This window comes from Orbicella faveolata, unplaced genomic scaffold (genome assembly GCF_042242905.1).
Source record: "Orbicella faveolata isolate gen_17 unplaced genomic scaffold, um_ofav_v1 contig_35, whole genome shotgun sequence".
NCBI classification, from domain to species: Eukaryota; Metazoa; Cnidaria; class Anthozoa; order Scleractinia; family Merulinidae; genus Orbicella; species Orbicella faveolata.
Window position 1 is genome coordinate 6,529,965 of NW_028301564.1, and position 22,532 is coordinate 6,552,496.

Consider the following 22,532-nt stretch of genomic DNA (forward strand, 5'->3'; position numbering starts at 1 on the left):
ACACTAGAATTTATAATTTATAATTTATAATTTATTGGCAATTTGTTATCAGTTTTTCATGCGTCTGTCCTGTTATTGATCATGAATTTCCTCGTAGCAATGTCCACAGCTAGTTTGACAATGTTATGACGAAATTCATTGTCAATAACAGGACTAGTTTTTTCCCATAAAGCGACTGCCCAAGAACCAAGGTATCTTAACGACAATCAACTGGTAGAGTAAAGTGAATAAAGTTTTCATTCAAAGCATCGCCAAGTACCACATATTTCAGATAAAGTTCAGCAAAGAGGTGAGTAGGCGGCTCAGTTGTTTGTTACACTATTTCCGACGACAATCGTTTTGATGTAATCGAATTGCCTGAGCATATATCTATACAATCAACGTTGTTAACTTAAAACATAGCGTTAAACTATAGAGCAAAATCCGTACCATAGCGGAAAATAGTCCAAAAAACTTAAATCTGAAACAAGACAAAGAACAAAGGTGAGTAAACTGGAGGTGTCATCATTTCCTTTGAGTCCAGGCTCGTGACTTTAACCTTCTTTGACCTTGATATAATATCCTATCTGATCTCATAAATATTGTCATAATTTCTAGGTTCCCTCTGGCACTCTCAAAGACATATCTTCTGGACAGAGATGCATTGCAAAATGAAATAAAAAGAAGGAAACTTACCGAAGTTGTCCGCAACACGCTTGGCCAAGCTCGCCGAGTCGGTGTGACCGGTGTCACGCTCATTCACTCTGCTAATTTGGCGCTAAATATGATGGTATACGTATTACGTCAGACCCCACATTGACTGATCCATTTCAATCTTGACTTGTCCACTTCACTGTTGTATTTTTTGCGGTTCGGCGCGCAAACAAGGCTGTTTCGTTTCGTGCAACGCTAAATCACTTTTAATTTCGTTCAATCATTTCTAATTACACTGGACCATTCCTTCTTTGACTGAACAGCTCAACATTAAGTTAAGCTATTTGCTGTTTGCACGAATGACTTGACCTCGTACTGCACTATTTGTGTCTGCATTAAATCAGTTGGCACTACACTAAACCATTGGTCGGTGAGTTGAATCATTTCTTGGTGAATTAAATGATTTGTCGATTACTTCAACCGTCCCACCATTAATTACACCATTTTGAAACACAACACTTGACCGTTTGTTGTCAGACCTGATCATTCTACGTATCGTAGTCAGATGGATTCTCATTTAAATAAACTGATTCTTATTAGTTTGCTCCATTTTGATATCGGTGACTGAGCCATTTCTAAATTGTCTAAATCATTTGCTGTTTCAGTACACCATTTAACACAAGAACACCTAACTATTTGTATTTAGACAGTGTCTCTTGTCAATCATTTATTCCATTTCGCAAACCATCACTAAACCATTTATGTTTGGTCTGTGCCGTTTAATAATCTTGTATTTTTGGTGGTGGCGGCCGCCCATAGTATGGTAACACTCCGCACCTGGCCTATTTTTTTGGTATTGTATACTCGTTCGGCGGATCGAGAATTCTTGATTGTGATTGGTAGTTTTGCCACCAGCGAATGGTGAGCATGAACTCTTCGATCCTATTGTACACAGCTTGACACTGTGTTTTCTATGATGGCTATAACGCTTATTTTCTCCAGCATGTGTGATTTGAATTTAAGGATAAAGCGTAAGATAGTTATGCGTTGTATTTATACAGCATATCTCCAAGTTTTGGAGGGTTGCGTAGAGTATTTTGCACGCATTTCGTATGTTTATCCTTTGTTTTTAGTGTAGCTAACGTACACCTTGGACTCACATGCTGTGATTGGATTAAGTTTGTACTCGCACGTGATAGGACGGGGCCTGCCTAGTAAAAATCAACAGTGATAACAATAGGTGACAGGCCTACACAACTCCTATCCACGTGTAATAGCCGCTTTGAGAGTTTTGCTCGTACTAGTATATTTTTGAGCATCTGCCCCTTTTGTATGGTACGGTAGGGGGATCTTTGAATATTTCGCTAAGCAATAATTCTGTTTTTAGGAGGACGTTTCACCAGAGTAGGGGATGCCCCCTATACAGTGATTTACTCCAATTTACATACTCTTATTGTGGACATTTTACATTGACAATATTATTAGAAAATGTGACCTCAAAACAGTATCCCTAGGTTGACGATTTTCTTAACTTGGCCTGTCTACTTGAAAATGCATTACTGCTACAGTAAGGAGAAATTATAGGTTGACCACTTGTTCTTGAAAAGTGAAAATTTCATTGCTTAAACCCCTATTTTGTAAGTGATAAACACATTGCATATTTTCTAATCCATTACTATTAGTGTTTACATTTCCTCAGTTACTAATTTTTTAAGTACCCATGAAATGAGAAAATCAGGTCATTTATTTAGTAAAACTCAAATTGCTCCAAATTTTTTATATGAGACTTGATGAAACGGATATATTTTTCTCCCCTCAATGTCGGTAAAAAGGTCTCTTCATTTTTAGGGGTTGATTGCAGTCTCTCAGTGATCAGTTATCAGGTGGTAAACACAAACAGAATATCTTAATGTCTGTTTTCAGTTGCACATATATCAGAGTTGAGAATTGAATGTGTATAGTTTTATGCAGTGACAGATTTGTTTTGAAATTAATGCCTTGCGGAGACCTGGTTTTCAAAACCCTAATTTACCTAAATCATTTAATTATACCTGACTGCAAAAGGAACACTTCCTAACTTTTTGCATCAGTATATAGCTGAAACATTATCCACTTATCATCATTATCATCAGTTCCACCTCCCCGTTTGGAGATTGGGGCCAGCAAAGAAAAGTGGAAATCACTTATTGGCCTTTCCATGGTTCCTTCCATTGATACCAAAGCAAAAAGATATGCTAACAAATTATTATTCGCCAGGAAACAAAACCATTTACACACCGTTTTCCTTCAAGTACAATACAGTAATATATTTTAGACATATTTCTGAAACACCAACCGTAAGCCCGCATTTATAAAAGGTTGCAACTTTTTAAAATTGTGGAAGACGCTGTAGTGCAGTCGTGTTATTTTTGGAAGCAATAGGTCTAAACTGAGGGGGATTTTTGTTGTGATGTCGATCGCCCTCAAGCTGCCTCAAGGAAAAGACACATCCGACGACTTTCGACACTTCCGCGGTTCACTCTTCGTCGAGTGCTGACTCGACGAAGGTGATTCTCCAACCTGTTGCGAGCCACAAACTCTTTTCACACAAGACTCTACGATCGATAATTCCTGCGAAGAAAGTGATGCCAGCAACAATGAACGGAGTTCTTAAATATTCTTCACCTTTCTGTACATGGTTCGCAAAGTTTCGTTGGTAAACCATCGCCAAACTTAATATCTTACCCAGTTCAAAAAAACTCAAGCACTTTTGAAATTTCCGGCTCTTTGCTGTTTTCTTCGCCAAAAATATCGACTGGGGTTTCTAAAAAGACCGTTTAGTTGCAACAGCGACAAGTGTTGAGCCGTGAGTTAAACAATATGGCCCAAATCCTCCTTGTCCTCCATTTTAAACACCGTTCAACACCGCTGGTCACAGCTGTTTCATATTTTCGCGCCAGCAATCGGCTCGAACATTCTAACTTCCGTTCAAGATTTCTTTGTTTTCAAACAGCCAATCAAAAAAATCCAAATTAAGTCGAAAATCCTATGTCCCCAGAGCCCTTTGATTCTCGTGCAAAGGCCCTGCCGGCTAAGAGGAGCGAAAAGGGCTGAGAATGGGGTTATGGGGCGAGACGTTTTGGCTAAAGGGGAATGGGGCGAGACATGGGCGCGGCAAGCACGAGAAGAAAAACAGACTGCAGACTCTTGAGGACATTTTTCAAAAGTAATCTAATTAACCAATTAAAATCGACTAGTTTTTCGCGGGAGTAACATGAACCGATTGCGCAAACTTTTGCGTTATGTTTACGAATACCAAATTCTTTTGTCGGGCGAGTTCCGTAAGCAAAGCTAAGGTCACTCTTCGACGTAGTCCACAAGAGAAACACCTAGGAAGCTTGCTTCCGTACTTAAATCGAAAAACGGGTCGTGCTCTGGGGATTGCTGTCGACTTTGTGGGTGCAAAGTACAAAAAGGTGACAAAATTTAGCACATATCCACGGAGAATTACTTATTTAAACTTCCCAGGGAGAAAGGTGCTGAGAAACGGCCTCTGGACTGAACTTTTATCTGAAGATCTGGGACTTCCCGTTTCCAACAATACAAATTATTCCTCCAGAGTCTGTGCGAAGTGTGCGTTAAAAATTCGGAACACCGTTGAGCTAGTCCGTTTCTTAAAGGCGAATTTAAACCCCGTCGTAACCGATGTTGAAGAAACTACCGGTGACAGCGAACTCAACAACGCTGGAAGCGTATGTCGAAATCTCCATCATCCGCAGAAAAACCAAAGTCTGCCAGGATTTTTGCCTGAACTTAGACGAACAATGGCATGTAAAACACGCAATACAGTCAATAGACTTGCGCGTAATGCGTCAGTCAATTCCAGCAGTGCCCATCCCCCCCCCCCCCGGGCTAACCCCCGCGCATTAGCATTTTTAAAAAAAAAAATGGGCAAGTACCCCGGGGCGGGGACACATAAGCTGTCTAAATGCCCCGGGTTGGGGACGAAGAAAGAGGGCAAATGCCCCGCCCCCGGGTTCGTCGTCTTCCAACACCTATGCAGTTTTTTTTTTATTAATCAGTGAATAAAACGTTCAACTGTTCAGTATTTTAATGCAACGGTAAGACTTCAAGGACAACAGTACGTGTTAGTTGATTCTGATTATATTTATTTCTTTATATTTTGTTTTTAACAGCTTGCTAGAGGAGAGCGTGATGATGCATTGCATTTTCAGCTCGCACGATCTGTCCTGAAGATCGCATCATTTGAATTCGCAGACCTTAGGGACCGTTCATTTTTTATGAGGGAGGGGGAACTGGTGGGATTTGGGAAGCACCATTTAAAAATCGCATGACCCCCCCTCAGCTTACCAATTTTTTCACATGGCCCCCCCTTATAGCGGACATTTTTTGGGATGACCCCCCCCCAAAAAAAATTGAACAAACAATATTTAGATTTCAACTTTTTTAATATTTCTCTTTTATCCCCCTACTTCACGTTATTGTGCTCACTATGAAGACAATATTTACAATCTTCATACGACAGAGAGCTGTTGTTTAAAAAACAAATCAAAAGAAAGAGAAGTCAATTTCGGATCTCCTAGTTATGGCTCGCCCTGAGCGTGTGGCATTTGGCCTCTAATTGGCATCTTCCTCATCTGAATTGATGAATGCAAGAACGACGTCACTTGAGTCATCTTCTCCCCCAGAGTCAATGGCATAACTGTCATACTCATCATTGTCACTTTCATCCGTTTCACTGCTGTCAGCACTTGCCCTGTTGTCATTTTGTGTCAATGTCCTGGCATTTCTCAGTGTTGGTTGGCCAGCTCTGAGAGGACTCTTCTGCTGCAAGCATGAATGTCTTACAATTGCCTTTACTTTCTCACTCTTGCTGCTTTTCAAATGCTGCTTCAGCCCGTGGTGGTTTGAGTACTTGTTTAGTTCTGGAACACGTAGCTTTTTAAGCTTGGTTAGATCTTCGCACAACTCAGTCCAAGGATAATCCTCCTCCCTACTTAACTTTGCCTTTTCTTCTGCTCTCTTTTTCCTTTTAAATTCCAGCACTTCAAGATGCTGAAGATAATCCACCACAAACTTCGATTTGACAATAAACTTATCTGCAAATAGAGCAACGCTCTCTGGGTCAGATAAAACCAGCCTGCCACTTACATGCTCTTTCTTCTTTATATTGTTAATCCAATCGGGGAAAGAGCGCATTGCTACATGAGCATCATGAAAGAGGCTCATTCCAAAATGCGCAATAATGGCGAAAGCGACGAGTCGTTTAAGAAAAGGTTTACAGCTGAACGATCCAGGCAGTTTGACATCTTACAAGCAAAAGAAGCAATTTTTCTAGGTGCGGATGGCTGTTCAGAAAGGGCGAGTGAGTTTTCCATGCAAGGGTACCAGTTGAAGCCCAGTGATGGAAGAAAACTGAACTTCTCCATCAAAGAGCACAGAGCAATGGTGGAAAAGTTGAATGTCATATTGAAAGATGTAAAGGAACACGATTCCACACTCTTTCAGTCCAATGGGCTTGCTTTAAAGCAGGGCGAAGAATTTGCCCACAGTTTTAATGTAAAACAGATCAAATGTACAGAAGCTAAGTTGACGAAGGTCACGCAGGACATGGAAGCACTAGAAAATAAGAAGAGCAATTATAACAGCATATTCAAAGGCATACTCAAATAGCACATCAACAAAAGGAGAAGGAAAAAAGAAAACCGCAGAAAGTCAAATGAAAGAAAGAGGAAGCGGACTGAAAACAACGTCCAACGAGTTTATGGAATCTGTGTTGGAAACCCGCTAGGAAATGATCTTCCACAATGCCTTGTGTACCCTCCTAGAACGGCCGTCCCGGTAGAGTGTCTTAAAGTTGAGGATGTTGCCACGTCGATATTTAGAAGAGATGGGCCATACGTCGCACAGCTCTTGGAAGGGAATTATTTCGCCAATGCTGCAAGAAGCAGAATCACCACCAACCTTGAGCGGGAAGTCAGAGATTATGTTTACACCTTCATGTACCCTGAAGAGTACACTCTGACGGAAAGCATTGCTGCTTCTTGCAGCATTGGTGAAAGAGACTCCCATAGCAGCACAAGCGGCGACGAAGAACTCGACGACAGCGGAGATGAAGATGAGTGCCAGTGAAAGTTGCATTCGAAAATAACAGTGTTAACTACTTCTTTTCAGTAGCTACAAATGCTTTTTGTCGCCAAACGTTTTTTTTAAAGCAGAAAGAAAGTTTGTAATAAATTTGTATCCTGCCTTCTATGTTTATTCTATAGCAATTTTTTGGATATTCAAACATTATGCCATTTTAAAGTTTTACTAAAATATTTCACGTGACCCCCCCTTTTTCCCTTATTTTTTTGGGATGGCCCCCCCTCGAAAGCCATTTTTTTTCGCATGGCCCCCCCCAAATCCCACCAGCCCCCCCTACCTTATAAAAAATGAACGGTCCCTTAAGTATTTTAACTCCACTTTCATGAATATAAAAACTGCTAGGTTAGTTTTGAATGCGAAATGTGAAATAGTCGTGTTCACGACAGTGATTGTTTTGTGATAAACAAAATATAGTTCACCTTGTCGCTTATATTTATACGCTTACAATTAATGAAGAAATATTTGAAATTGAGAAAACATACCTTTAAGGTATCCTGGTAGGTGGATTTTTACGAAAAATGCGAAAAATCTTTTTTGGCTGTTCAAATTGAGAAGACTGAGATAAACATTTTGCAAAAAGAATGGGGGAAAGGGCTTTTTTACTTTTTAAGTTAAAGCAAAAAAACTATTTTTGAATATTATTAACCTCTTACAGCGCGTTGACGCCTCTAATTAAAATTCACCGCCAGTTGTCACAAGTAACGCGAATTGCGGTGTGACATTTCATTTGTGCACGCGAACTGTTCCTGATCTGGTTGTTTCATCGCAAGTTGGCTTTCGCTCTTGTCCAATTTTCTTTATGTCAGGACGAAAAATTCTTGCCCATTTTCGTCTTCGCAGAGGCCGAAAAGGCGAAAATCCTGGTGGAACCAACAGGTTCAGCGTCGAACAAGATCTTTGGCTCTGAGCGACCGTGGGTCGCACTGTAACCAAGAAGAATGGTTGAAGGAACTCGAGGACACTAGTCCCGCCAATGAAGCTAAAGGACAAAATACAACAAGTGCTAGTCGCACGAAATTGTTGTAGAACGGACGCGATTCCGAAACTTCCACAACGAGAGAGTCAAGCGCAGATGTAGATGTTGACAATGTAGACCTCGAGATTTCCTCTTTTTCATGCTTTTTGGCTTCACGAGGCATGGTTTCAAAAAATGTCTGGAGAACGAAAGAGCCTAAACTTAAGGAACATAATACCAATGCCGCCGGCGAAATCTTTTGAGTAAAAGATCACGGCAGTTTAACTTGTAGTTTGTCCCTCCTCGGACGACTTCACTGCGACGTGGGTTTCGGCGCCAGGATATTAGTCGTCTGTTTATTTCAAGTTGTCATAACCCATTGTTGTGGTAAACTGACCCATGCCGACATCTGTCAGTGCGGAGGGGATTTTTAACATCTATTCATACAAATCTCATAAAAGGTTTTTCGTGTTTTTCTCGATAAAATAAAACTGCATATAAGGATAAACATTTTTAGTTCGTTTACGCGCGTCTTCCGATGGAATTCGCTGAAAATCGGCAGGTATGTTCTAGGATACCTCCTTCGAAAAACCGTGTCGGGCTTTGTTTAATTTCGCTTCCGTTTCAAAGTTATGGCCTCTTTTGTAGAAGGAAACGTCCGCATTAAAAATATCAAAGTTTAGGAGGGTGTAGAAAAAAACCAAACCACATCTGGAAAATCGCAGACACGATTTTTGAGGGTGATGTGTGAGAAAACATTTCCGATGTAAATCGCGCCGCTCCGATAATTCACGCGCGGAAGCGAACCAGTTTAAGCGAAGCAATGTTTCCGGGTATTTCTTTTAATATCACTGCGACAATAACTTTTTAGAAAATTTCAAAGATATGATTGTATTCTATAACTATTAAGCTTTCAGAAAATGTATAGTTTGATGGGACTTTCTTTCAAAGCGCCAGCGTAAGAGCGCGATTTCCAAACACTGTCAATCCACCTACCATGATACCTTAAAAACATCTACAAGTTTCTCTAGTCCCTGACGGACAAGCCATTGTTCGACAAACGCCTCGTCTTTCCCGATGAACTCATCCATGGTACTTTCGAAAACACTTGTGTCGAATGCCCGCCCCCCCCCCCCCCAGGGGGTACGCGAATGCCCAGCGCCCGCGGAACTGACAACGTGAGCAAATGCCCCGCGGTTGCCCGGGAGAGTGATGCATAAACAACTACAGTGAGGCCTTCCAAGGGGGGTAGTCTTGTCGCCTTGTCGCATCCTTCTGTGTACCTTTGTCGCCTAACCAGCGGAGGAAATTGTCGCTGTCGTTTTTCTGTACAAATTAATATGTCGTTGTCGCTACAAACATTTGTCTCTGACGTTTCTCTAAAATAAGGCCGCTCGTAATCTTAACGTACTAATTTTGACGAGTATACGTGTGACGATTCAGGGTTATTTCGGCGCTATAACCTCCAATTTTAAATAAAATGTTTAACATTTTTGTAAAAGTCTATTTTCGATAATAACCATCAACAAAAGTTCAATATTCCAGAAGTCTACATCTATGTTAATGGGGCTTGGGGCTAAATGCTATGACGACTTCAACTGTACCCTGCGACCGACACATTTATGAATAAATATATTTTAAGCGGAATGATTATAAAATAAAACACACACGCATGCGCCCCAGTGCTAGATAAGGTCAGGTGTAGACTTCTGGTAATTGTGAACTTCTGGACAGCACTAACACTAAGAAAACCTGAAACTGGCTTTTGCACCTTCTTGGGGGTCTTGGCAGGCTTAGGTCGCTTAGGCTCAGAGTAAGAGTCAGAATATTCAGACGGGGAGTGAGCGCGTTTTCTCTTATCCATGATCCGCCTTTCGGCATTTTCATTCTCCGAACTAGACACTAAAAGGGGCTTTTCTGGTGGACAACAAAACACGAATACATGAGAAAAAGAGAGTAGACAGCTAGGACAAATTGTTTGCCCTTTTACATGATTTTAAAGGTTACCGGCTGTTTGACGGTTTTATTGTAGTCTGATATGCCGAAATTACGATAAGAAGAGCGTACGTCACTTTTCAGGCAAAAGCGAATATTGGTCTTAAATTCTAAGATGCTGAAATATGAAATAAAGACGAAATTTTCACAATTTAATATTGTTAGTGTTAGTAACATTTAATGATAGCTCCGAAATTTGCGCCTTAACAGAATTGAGTATAGGCGTTTAGAACTAAGTAGCAAAAAAAATAAATAAATAAATAACCATAACTTTACAGAAAGCAAGAGACACAAGAGATTTTGATTTCATGGCTAGAACACAGGCAGCCCAAGCTGTCAATGTTATCCTTTTTTTTTTTTTCCTTTTCATGCGAACGTTCAGGCTAACGTGACATATGGCATGTACTATTACATAACGACCGAGTATTTGACCACGCGAAACATGACTCCCGCCTTGCAGCATATGGAGGTGTTGTGTTACAACGGTTTGAATTTATAAAGGTTTGTATGGGAATGCAACGGCTTTGCTTGAAAAGCCAATTATTCTTATATTTTGTGAATAAAATCTACTTACCCTGTTGCTGTGTTGTATTCTTTGTTGTTTGCCAGCTCCTCGGGCCGATCTAACGCGATTTCGGCGAGTTATCGTTCTGTGGGTTTCCACTACTAAAAGAAAGACAAGGCCGGACACTGATTTCCGGAGTGCCCGCCGCTCGAAGCGAATAAATCCACTGAAAATAACCCTGCCGGCTCAATTCCTCCGTAGAATCGAAGAAGAAATGTTGAAGTTCCATGTCAGTTCACTCGCTACGCGATTCCGTCCACAACGCCTTCGCAACGATACATTTATTTCGAGATTGCTTCGCTCGCAAACTCGAAAACAGCCGCGTCACAAAAGTTAGGACACTTTCGCGGTGTTGGGTAACTGTAATTAGCCCGACCGGGGGTAGTCAGCAACGATTTGTCAACGGTCAAACCAAAATGCTCCCCGGGTACCCTCGTGCTTTAGTTGTCAAACCCATAAAGGGAGTGCCCGGTTACCCGGGGAGCATTTTGGTTTGACCGTTGACAAATCGTTGCTGACTACCCCCGGTCGGGCTAATTATAGTTACCCAACACCGCGAAAGTGTCCTAACTTTTGTGACGCGGCTGTTTTCGAGTTTGCGAGCGAAGCAATCTCGAAATAAATGTATCGTTGCGAAGGCGTTGTGGACGGAATCGCGTAGCGAGTGAACTGACATGGAACTTCAACATTTCTTCTTCGATTCTACGGAGGAATTGAGCCGGCAGGGTTATTTTCAGTGGATTTATTCGCTTCGAGCGGCGGGCACTCCGGAAATCAGTGTCCGGCCTTGTCTTTCTTTTAGTGGTGGAAACCCACAGAACGATAACTCGCCGAAATCGCGTTAGATCGGCCCGAGGAGCTGGCAAACAGCAAAGAATACAACACAGCAACAGGGTAAGTAGATTTTATTCACAAAATATAAGAATAATTGGCTTTTCAAGCAAAGCCGTTGCATTCCCATACAAACCTTTATAGCGGAGCTCCGGCGGCCGAAGGGCCGCCAAGCGGAGCCCCATACCCATATAGGGAAGAAAAGGAAACCCATGAATTGATTTTCTCATGGTTATCATGGCTAGCGGTATTGCTCGTGGGCGCGTACGCACGACGGCGGCGACGACGACGACGACGACGACGGAGTCGCGCAAGATGGCGGCCATACTCCAGCTAATAGGTTGACAGAGACATGCACCCTCGGTTTGTAGCGGGAGAATGCCATTTTTCTTGGCGGGATTTTTAACGATAAACGATAGCGGAGGTTGATCTAATATTTTTAAGACAGGGTTCCACTCAAGCAATAAACAGAAAGCAAGAATTAACAGGTAAAGAAGTAGCGAAGAAGATCGCGAAAAAGACTGAGCGGGCCAGCGCTGGGGAAGGAGGCGAGACAGTACTGAACAATGCCGTGAATTATAGCTAGTCAAGGGCTAGAGAAAGGAGGTGAAATAATACCGAACAATGCCGTGAACCAAAGCTAACGAGGGCTATAGAAAGGAGGCGAAAGTACCCGACAAATTGATTCAGAAGACTGGGGAACTCCCCATGGCCAAGTTCAAAATTCGCGCGAACGTGATGCTGTGAAGCCGTGCAAGAAAATTCAAAAGTCACCTGATTTGGTCAGGTGATGAACAAGAGAAATCAAACGTGCCCGAGTGTTTCAGCGAAATTACAAAACAGTAAACGTAGCGGAAAGAAGTGGTTGATTCGTTGATCTATCCAAAATATAACTTCAGTTCAGTCTTCACAACTTTTGCTGCAAGTTTCTGCCCGGAAGATTTACACTGGCCGAACTGAATTGCCAACTTGCGGTAAGTGACTTTTGTTGTTGCGTTTGCTATGAAAATTAACAAGTTGCCTCGGCGATATAAGCTTATTTTCATTTGGTATCCATTAAAAGTCTTCCTTATTTGAAGCCATGCTGTAAGAGATTTTAAAAATTGCATCGTTTTAATTTCGCTCGTCTCTAAACAATAACACGTGGGTCGCTTTGGAGGTTGCTGTAAGTTGTAAACAAATTAAGTTTTCTGTCGATTTTCGTCGTCAACTTAAGCTTATAACCTCACGTCTGAAAATAAGCTTAACCAAAATCGTACTTGTAAACACGGCCGGGCGAGTTTTGAAGTTTTCTCTGGGTTAGTTAGCACTGCCGCTTCGTAGACTGCTAAAATTTCTTCCTCTGTTGTTGAAAACCAAGGAAGGTTTACAAACCATTTTAAGCCGAAGCGAACAGGATTTGCTAAATTTAATTTTGTTCCTATGTGAATATTTGCATATTGTGATTACAAAGTGTGGAGAGTTCCTCGTTTTGTTAGTTAAATTTATTCGGTTTGGCGAAATGCTTTTGTGAATTCCGAGGTTAATTTGGTTGAAGACTGGTGAAGCTACTGCCAATAAAATGACTGCAAAGCTAAATTAAGCCGTCGGCAAAAATACAGACTCTCAGTAATATTCAAATTTAAACGTGAATAGTTTTTAAACTTTAACACCGCAAGCTTAAACGAATTATCATTATCCTCTCTTTTATTCGGTCACCTTTCATTGAGAAGGGATTTGCTGTTGATACTCGAGCTCAGATGTAGTGATATGCATCTTGTGTTTATAATGTAGATTTCCTCGTTTTATTTTGTTGTCTGTCCAATTAGTTCGGTTTGGTGAAATGCTTATATAGTCCAAAATGTCGAGTAGACGATTATGCATGGCAATCCTGTCTGCAAATAAAGCTGTGCTTTGATTTTGATTGGCTATTTCATTTTATTTGTGCCATTGCTTTCGGTTGGGGGTACATGGACCCTATTTTCTTAGTAAGAGGTTATTCCCCAATGCGGTATTTACACTTAATATGGAAATGTTCCTACTAAGTGACATGGTACTAATTAACTCGGTAAATTGAACAGTGTAATAGAAGTTCTTGCCCTGACCATTTCTCGGTAATAAGAATAACTTTTACAAACATATCTACACAATTTAGTTGGAGAGAGCATTCTCCTATCTCCACTCTCTCTCTCTCTCTGCTCTCTTCTTCACACTAATTTTTTATTAACTAACTTATTAAATGAATGTCACTGACTGTTTTCTTTGTTGTGCATGCATACTTTTTTGCTCTTCGAAGAAAGTTTCAGTTTCTTCCTGGCTGTACAGTTTCCTTTCTCCTGTCCTGTACCAATTTGATTGTGAGATAACTTTGTGAATTCTCTATTCTCCTTAAATTTTATCTCATCAGGTTGATAGAATGCACTCTCAGAGTGTTCCATCATTGTCTTCAGTCGCTACAATTTTCCGGAAAAAAGCAATAGTTTTCTTAATTTCCTTTTACTTTGTGTTAGGACTTTTTACAATGCCTGTAATTGGCCCATGGGCATTACGGGAGAATAATTTTCAAGTAAAGAATTACATTCGTTTTAGTGTTGATTATTTTAAATTGTTATGAATTAGGCATTTCTTTTTATGTAATGTAAAGTTACTGTATAAACTTAGCATTAAAATCTGACATTTCAACGCCTCCTTTGCTAAAATTAGTCACGATTTAATTGTTATCACTCCCTGTGAATTCATAGAGATTCCAGAGGCAAATTATCACCTAATGTGGAAGTCCCGTCTTCAAGTGAGGGAAAATGACACAAAAGAGTTACAATGAGAGTAAAAAGAATTGTGAATGTTGATATGGTGTACATTATACATCATGTAAAGGTATTTGGTGAGTGCCAAAGGCATAACATTTCATGTATTGCTTTTTCAGGACAAATTATATAACAGTGACGTTTTAAAAGGTGTGATCAGAAAAATAATGAGTACATTGTCCAGGCAACACCAGTTTATGGACGGCATATGCAGACAGTAAGAGGAACTGTAAACGCTACCACGTAAGTTAGTTCTATGCTTATGACTTCTTGTTCTTGGATTTTGTGTCATTTCATCACAAGAATAGGTAATGAAAGATGCAATAGTTGTTGCAATATATTTTTGAAGGAAAACTTATAAGTCTGCCTATGCTGGATAACAGCCATGTGTAAACTGAATGTGAAGCAAACACTCTGTTAAAGATGGGGCAACCCTAAAAGCCAGAAACTGGAATCCGGAATCTGGAACCAAAAACCGGAATCCAGAAACTGGAAACCGGAATCCGCAAATCAAAGAAAATAAGTTCTTCAAATACACGAAAATTGTTTTGCTTAGCTTTTTGACTGTAAAGAGTAAGCTGCCAAGTAAAAAGGACCTCAAACTTAACCTTTTTTGACACAAAAATTCCCCGTCTGTTGAAATCGTGCAACCGTTATTTTTAGTGAGGGCTATGATTATGAGAATCTCAGTAAAGTGCGTCTTAATTTTATTCCAAGCACCTCGAGAGTGTCTAAAATAAGCTTGCTGGTAATTGCCATTTTGTTTAATAAGTGATCTTCAATTTACCGGGAGTACAAGTTTATCCTTTATGTCTAGTAGATACTGAACAAGATAGAAAATGTCATAGAGAACAGGATATCCGTCAGTGGCAGCCCCCCGTACATTGACAATCCTGCCCCCCACTTTCGAAGTCCAAAGGCTAACCCATCTGGTCTAAATATGATATTTGATTTTTCTAACAGTTACGAGACCAATTCCAGATTAACACAATTTCCACACTGATACTGTTACAAATCAGCCTTTCATATTCTTGGCGGCCATCATATTAAAACAATTTGTAGAAATGTTGCACACTTACTTCCGTCTGCTTCTCACTTGCTAACAGATCAGACCACATGTTGTTAAAAGATGCTAAAAGGCTGCCAGAAACTTACTGCAATAGCCTATAATAGCTTGTTGTTAATGTGCTGCTCACCAGTCTTCTCAGAGCAATTTGATCTAGACAAGAAGCAGGCTCTCACCAGGGCCAGCTTGAACAAAAGATGGGTAACTTAGCCTATGAGCAGGCTCTCGTGTTTGGGCTGGGGGTGTGAGTGGCAGAGCCGCATGAAGGCTCTTGGTGACATGCCAATGCAGAAAAACACTAGACACCTATTTAACCTGCTGAGACACTAGAGACAGAAACTAGAGCCTGCTCGCAGGCTATGAGTAACTCTATCCACCCAAAAAATCGGTATCCCTGACTGGATAGTGATGTACCCAATGGATAGCTTTATGCAGCTTTTGAACAACCGGGCCAGATATATAGCTAAGGGTTGTTCAGAACTATTCAATAATTTTTTAGCAATTACAGTCTGTGGCTGAAGTAAAGCCAAGAAAATAAATAACAACAAAATAATTTTTGTTCATGTTTATTTATTAGAAATTGCTGAAGTGAATTATTTCTATCATCATTCATAATATCTGGATTCCAGATTCTGGTTTTTGGTTCCGGATTCCGGATTCCAGATTCTGGATTCCGGATTTCGGTTTCCAAATTCAGTGTTTTAGGGTTGCCCCAGATGATGTATGTGCATATGTTAATCTTGAATAATCTGAAATTTCAGAGAGTTTAAAAATATCATATCATATCTGTGATGGTTCTGAGGTGGAGGGCTGTTACATGTACATGTAAGAGCCAGTGCCCATAACTATGGACCAAACAACGGCACAAGTCGAAAAATCGATTTTGCTCATTTTTTGCCCATAGATTGGCCCTAGCTAGTAAACAAACGGACCATAGTTAGTTTCTGCTAATGCAGCTTTTTTGGGGAGAAATTTGCGAAAAACGATTTTGCCCCGATTGAGCTCAAAATCTACTTCCTGTTATGCTAAATTTTCTGAAAATTTGATTGCTTTGCGCGTCGCACAGCAGCTACTTAAGAGTCTTTCAATGGTCTTTACATTCAGCTCAGGTCTTCATGGTATGACTGAGCGAAAAATAAAATAAATCGAGGTTTCTTTTGAGCCCGAAACGAGATCGAACAGAAACGCAAAATATTACGATGTGTTGCAAACGAATTATAGCACTAAAAAATCGCCATATTTTTCTATGGGCTATAACTTTAAATGCCATAAAAACACTTTCTACGGGTTAACTGTACACCCACCTGTTTGAAAATCAAAAAATATCTCTGGGCAAATGGTTTTAAGTCGCCCGCCTTGGCCTGTGCTTCTCATAGATTTTTCCCTGAACCGCCGTGAGAATGTAAACAATTGCGTGATGCGGGCGGTCACCGTGAAACATTATTCGTTTCCAACAAACCGCAGATGGCTATCTTAGAACATTTGGGTGAAAAAAGAAACACATAATGGACCACTTTTAACTTTAATATTTTGAAAGTCATCGCTTTGGAAATTTCGTTAATTAAAAACGTCAATTAAAAGCAATTTACTTGGAGTTCGGGTGTTACTGCTATGTCGTTTTAAGCTGTCGTTCTTTCTTTGATCATTTTAATTACAAGAGCGAGTTCTAGAAAGAAGATTTTCGGTTAAACCTTTTTATTTGTACCAACACATTTAGTGCCTTTTCTCCTTCTAAAAAGTTGGAAAAAGTAAAGTAAACAAATCCTAAAAGTTTAAATCGTAAATAAGAGGCATCGACATTGCGAGTGTCTCGGTAAGCTGTTAATTTGAACAATTACTGTGCTGGACGGATTGCTTTCCAGGTTACGCACGTATTATACATATAGTTCATTGTGCGCGAATGTTTCTGTTTCAAACAACTGAAATGCTCAATGCTTTTTTTTCTTTTCTTCTTCGGTCTTAAAACTTAAGGTTAGAGTTAAGCTAAACCCTAAACTGTTTTGGCGGCCAACCTATTTTTGGCTAATTGCTTAATCAAATTATATATACATATTTCATTGAAATTCGCTCTTCCGTGACCGACTTCCGCGAACAAAACAAGATGGCTGTTCGCTGTTCATTTAAGACTACAATCCTGGTCAAAAGTGTTGGGACAGTTACGGCAGATGACTTCACAGGCAGCCTCTCTTAAGACCAAAACCGCGCAAGCCCGCCTACCCCCCTCCCCCTGTCAATGTTGATAAAAATCTTGAAGAAAAAAAATCCTTGACAATAGCTTCAGAATAGCCACGTTTGAAGAATTGTTCGCCTCCTAGAACAGTATTCTCGAACTAAAGAGACAAGAAGATAGATATTCACGTCTTATTCCAATAATAGCGATTTTTCAGCAATCGCGTTTGGTTCCAACACAACTGTCTAACCACTTTCTATTGTCCCTTTTTCCTTTTTTCCCACATCCGATCTAGTCTTTAGAATAGCTTCGTTTTCATGCAACATTGCTAGGGGGGAGGGGGGGTCAATTGTACTTGCTTCTATTCATCTTTTGTTCTAAAACTTTAAGGACGTAGTTGAAATCGAGGGTTTTAGCGTGCAGAAGGCGGAGGTGTCCCAACAACTTATGGCCAGGATTGTAGGTTTACACGAGAGGAAATTGTTCCGGATTCGTGATGAATTCGGAACTTTTCAGTGCCGGATTGATTTTGCCGTTTACATAAAAGTGGACGAATCTGAAAAAAAAAACTCCCCGGAATTTAAAGTGGGAACTTTGAATCCGAAAACTTTTGAATCTGGAGAGTTTTGTCGTGTAAACAATTTTCTCTCGAATCCGCATATTTTTCCGCCTGTGATCTTTTGAGTTTGCGGTGGAACGAAAATGGCGGATTACATGATCCAGTCGTCCAGGTAGTCGAGTCGTAAGCACATTGATGGCCACTTGATGGCGGTCGCTGGGTGATTACCTCGTGCTGTTTCAGGTGTAGATAATCACTTTTATAATACTGCGCAGATGACGACGATGGCACGATCGAAAACCTCGACGGTTCTAGATATTAAGTAAAGACCAGAATAACTTCCTGGAGGGACCTGACATGATGGACAACAGTACCGTGGTCAGCGAGTCGAAAGAAAACTTCAGACTGTCTCAACCTACCCCTAGCCTTATTTTCGGAGGCATTTTGTTTCTCGTTGTCGAGGCAACAAACTGCGTGTTAACCATTCCATCATGAATGTGCCCGGAGTTATCGTCGTGTGTAAACGGTTAAGAATCCGAATATCCTTTCACTGTAAACCCCTACTAATCTGAATACTCTAAAATTGATGAATCCAGGAACTTTTACGAATCCAAAAAAAACTCCTTTAGTGTCAACCTAGTCCTAGATCGACCACTGTAATGTTTATTTGTCTGCCAGTGTTATGATCTGCAAATTTCAGTTAATTGATCAAACAACCAAAGTAGAAAAGATGGAGTTTTTCCCAGTATGATCGAAACTTAAACGCAATTTCTTCCTGGGCTAATTCAATTCAAGAAATTCCAGGTTTTCTAGCTGAGTTTGAGCATATTGTGTAGGTACAAATTTTCTACACAGCTAGAAGAGCTGAGATGCCATCACGCAGTTAGTAGTTTATAGAAATTATGGTATTTCCACTTGACTTTATTTGTCAGTCAATGATTCAATTGCCATAAACCATAGAGGATTGGTTAAGTGTATCTCTAAAACTGCCACTATATTGTAAGTTATCAGTGAAATCAATAAAATAAACAAGTGTTAAAATCATTTCCCGGAGTACTGTAGCAACGTTCTTTATCAGGGATGTCGTGGGTGTTGCAATGCAAATGAAAAAACATATATATTTATACTAACTTAAACAAAAAAAAAAAAACATTTTCCATTATTTTATCCACACAACGTTTCAAAAATTGCTTTCATCGGATTGCTGGAAACGAATATTTTACTCGAGATTGGCTATCCGCGTCACGCAATTGTTTACATTCCAACGGCGGATTTTGGGCAAAATCTATGAGAAACACAGGCCAAGACGGGCGACTTGAAACCATTTGCCCAGAGATGTTTTTTGATAGCCTAACAGGTGGGTGTATATTTAACCCGTAGAAAGTGTTTTTACGGTATTTAAAGTTATAGCCCATAGAAAAATATGGCGATGTTTTTAAGCAATAATTCTCTTGCCACACACTGTAAAATTTTGCGTGTCAGTTTGATCTCTTTTCGGGCTCAAAACTAACTTTGATTTATTTTATTTTTCGCTCAGTCATACTACGAAGACCTGAACTGAATATAAAATCCATTGAAATATTCTCAAGTAACTGTTCTGCGGAGCGCGAAGCAATCAAAAATTCGGAAAATTCAGCAAAACCGGAAGTAGATTTGGAGCCCAATCGGGTCGAAATCGTTTTTGGCGTATTTCTACCAAAGAAAGCTGTATTAGCAGAAACTAACTATGGTCCGTTTCTATTCTTACTAGGACCTATCTATGGACAAAATACAAGCGAAATCAATTTTTCGACTTGTGCCGTTGATAGGCGATTTAGGTCCATTTTTGTAGGCATTCACTCGTAAATGTCTCATGCACGATTTTTCACTCGTTATGATTCAGGTGCAAATAGTTTCTGTATCTGTTGATGTGCAACAATCTACACCAATATTTCAACCTAATAATGTACAGTGTATATTAATTGACCAAATTATGCTGTTTTTAGTTGACCAGTGCTGCTACATAGTAATGTGATATTGAAGGGCACAAATTTAAAAACACGCCCAGTGTCAACTTGTCAAGTATATGAACTGGCCAGACAGTGTAGATTAAAAATTCTCTGAAAGGTAAGATGTTTCTTAAACATTATTTTGTAATTAATGATTTCTCAGACATTGTTTTCTTTAAGAAAAGATTCATACCCCACATGGAGGTTTTTTCTCTATTAGAGCTCTTGATTCCTGATACTTTAATTTGGAATTTCTAAAGACTGGCCATGAATGGGTGTTGGGTGTGAATATCTTCTGGAACTGCACAGTCATTCGTTGAGTTTACAAGCAAGAACATCAGTATTTATCCTGACAAACTCTGATTTTCTTCTGGAAGCTGAACTCATATACAGTTGTGCAGTTATATGTACAACCAAACAGCCTGGATGACCCTGTGATTGGGACTGTGCACATTGTTGTAACCCTCAATGTTCCAGTTTCTTGTTTGAAGCAAATTGCATTTGCTCTTGAAAGCAAGTGGCGAAGTTCATAACAGTTCTGTAAGTTTACTTTGTATTTCAGGGCAGAGCCTGCCACAGTGAAAGTTGGAGTACCAACCCCTAGCATTTGATTCACTACTAACACTCAGTAAACAACTAACAATGAAGTACACTGTATATCAAAGAAAGGAATTACATGCCTGTTCCTGTCAGTCAATATACATGTATGAACAGTTTACAGATGGGGAGCCTGTATTAAAACATCAAAGATTTTCAAAGCAACCATGTCCCGGTGAGATATTTCTGAGGAAATATAAATTTAAGGTCCTTATGATTGCTTATAGGCATTGATTTTTATTGTAAACAATATCTTACTGAGTGTATTTTTCTTGTGTACTAATTGTTGTAGAACACAGACATCACTGTTATGACAGAGATATTAATTTGTGAAAAGTTCTATAAACAAATGCATCTGGGAACAAATTAATTTATCATGGATGCAGCTTCTGAGAGATCCCCAATATTAATGGAACATACACTGTTCATACATGTAAAAGAGTTCAGTAATTCATTACTTATGATTGTAATGCTTTGTTTGGTTTCTCTGTATTTACAGACAACTTGATGGGATTATAGATTCTGCACCAAGTTCATTGAATAAACTGACTTGGAGGTTCAGTTCTGCAGCCCATCCTGTTTATAGTAATATCATAGCTGCAACATTGTGACAGATACACTGCATTACATTATTAAGAAACACATATTAACTAATTATTTTTAAGTGCCTTTTAAATTAATCAGTTTTTCTTAGAGATAATTTACTCATGGTTTAAATAATTGGCTTTTTGGCTTTAAAATGATATTTATTGAGCTTTTAAATCAATTTTGTGATAATCTGCATTGGACATGGCATAAATTGATATTTTGCCAACACAAAATGGAGAACTGGGTCTTAAGCAAAGTTGCAGGATTAGCATTTTTGTAGAAAGAAAGGGTTGAGAAATTTGTGACATTCTACAGACAGCCTTGCCATTCGCAATGTCCGATAAGGTTAATTTGTTCCATTCTGTTGTAGAAATAGTGTTCTCTAATTTATAAATTATTTCAATCTGTTGTTTAAATGATTGCCTTATAACCCCATGTCTGGCTTTGGTGCATGTAGGATATTGATGTATTTTTTAGCCATTTTGCTGTAAATTATCTTAATTGATGTGTCAATCAAAACATATCTTGGATATGCTGGGCTCTTCTGACAAATGTACCTATGCCTGATAACCTTGGAGTGCATTTGGTTGTGTAGTGCAGACAAAATACATGTACATAATATAACTTCCTCTTAGCTTACTGATAATTCTTGGTATAATTTAATCATAGCAAAATTAATTAATGGAACCCAATAACAGCTCTTGTAGTCCACAATACCAGTCGAGAAAAAGAACAAATCGCATTGAAATTGAATAATAAAATTATTATTAGAAGCCTATGCAAGTATTCATGATCAGCAAAAAAAAATATCGTAAGTACCATTCATGCGAGGGTGATTTTGCTTATTGCAAGCCCTTCCAGCAGGAGGAGACTCCATACAATAGTGAAGATGGCTAAATGTATCTTTGGGGACAAGTTAGAAAACAAAACTTTCCAACTTTTCACATATGTATACTGTTTTGGTATTTTTGTGAGATTTCATTTGGTAGAGATTCAGGGACTGAGTATATTGTAACCACAGCATTTCAATCAGTCCCCACAACAAAAAAATGTGTAAACTTCTTTTGTGTGGGAGTCCCCATGTTAACTAAGGAAGAATATAATGATTAATAACAATGCCTTGTCTTTCTGAATAAGGTAGGAAAGAACAAGAAATGCCACCAAAAAGCACAGAAGACAGTTCTGTTCTGTGATCAAGATTTTTGGTGGCTTCCAAGAAATCCTTGAAATCATGGCTCTATATTTCATAATCACACCAACTTACACCTCGATCTGCTGATGTAATACTAGTTCCGGCTGAAACTATTAAATCATTCGCAATTTACCTCATACATGTACTTGTTGGATTATTTTCATTAGTAACAACATTCCGAAAAATAACTGAGGAGCTCCGCTTTTAGGCTGGCCTAAATCTATATATTAAATTCAAACCGTTGTAACACAACACCTCCATATACTGCAAGGCGGGAGTCATGTTTCGCGTGGTCAAATTCGGTCGTTATGTAATAGTACATGCCATATGTCACGTTAGCCTGAACGTTCGCATAAAAAGGAAAAAAAAAAAGGATAACATTGAGAGCTTGGGCCGCCTGTGGCTAGAAGTCATAACATTAACCATTTTGACGCTTAACGTTTAAAACATAGGCACGCAAGGC

The 22,532-nt window shown here is 39.5% G+C and overlaps 1 protein-coding gene and 2 long non-coding RNA genes across 3 annotated transcripts in view; all 3 read left to right on the top strand.

Annotated features, from left to right (window-relative positions):
• LOC149102779 (uncharacterized) overlaps positions 1–22,532 on the top strand; it is a 108,104-nt gene that overhangs the window by 31,464 nt on the left and 54,108 nt on the right. The gene's annotated exons all lie outside the window — the stretch shown is intronic.
• On the top strand, positions 11,985–13,700 carry LOC149102781 (uncharacterized). Its single transcript, XR_016201939.1, has 2 exons — positions 11,985–12,100; positions 13,513–13,700. It is a non-coding gene; the product is annotated as an uncharacterized LOC149102781 (long non-coding RNA).
• Positions 13,748–21,655, top strand: LOC149102782 (uncharacterized). Its single transcript, XR_016201938.1, has 3 exons — positions 13,748–14,152; positions 19,690–19,810; positions 20,255–21,655. It is a non-coding gene; the product is annotated as an uncharacterized LOC149102782 (long non-coding RNA).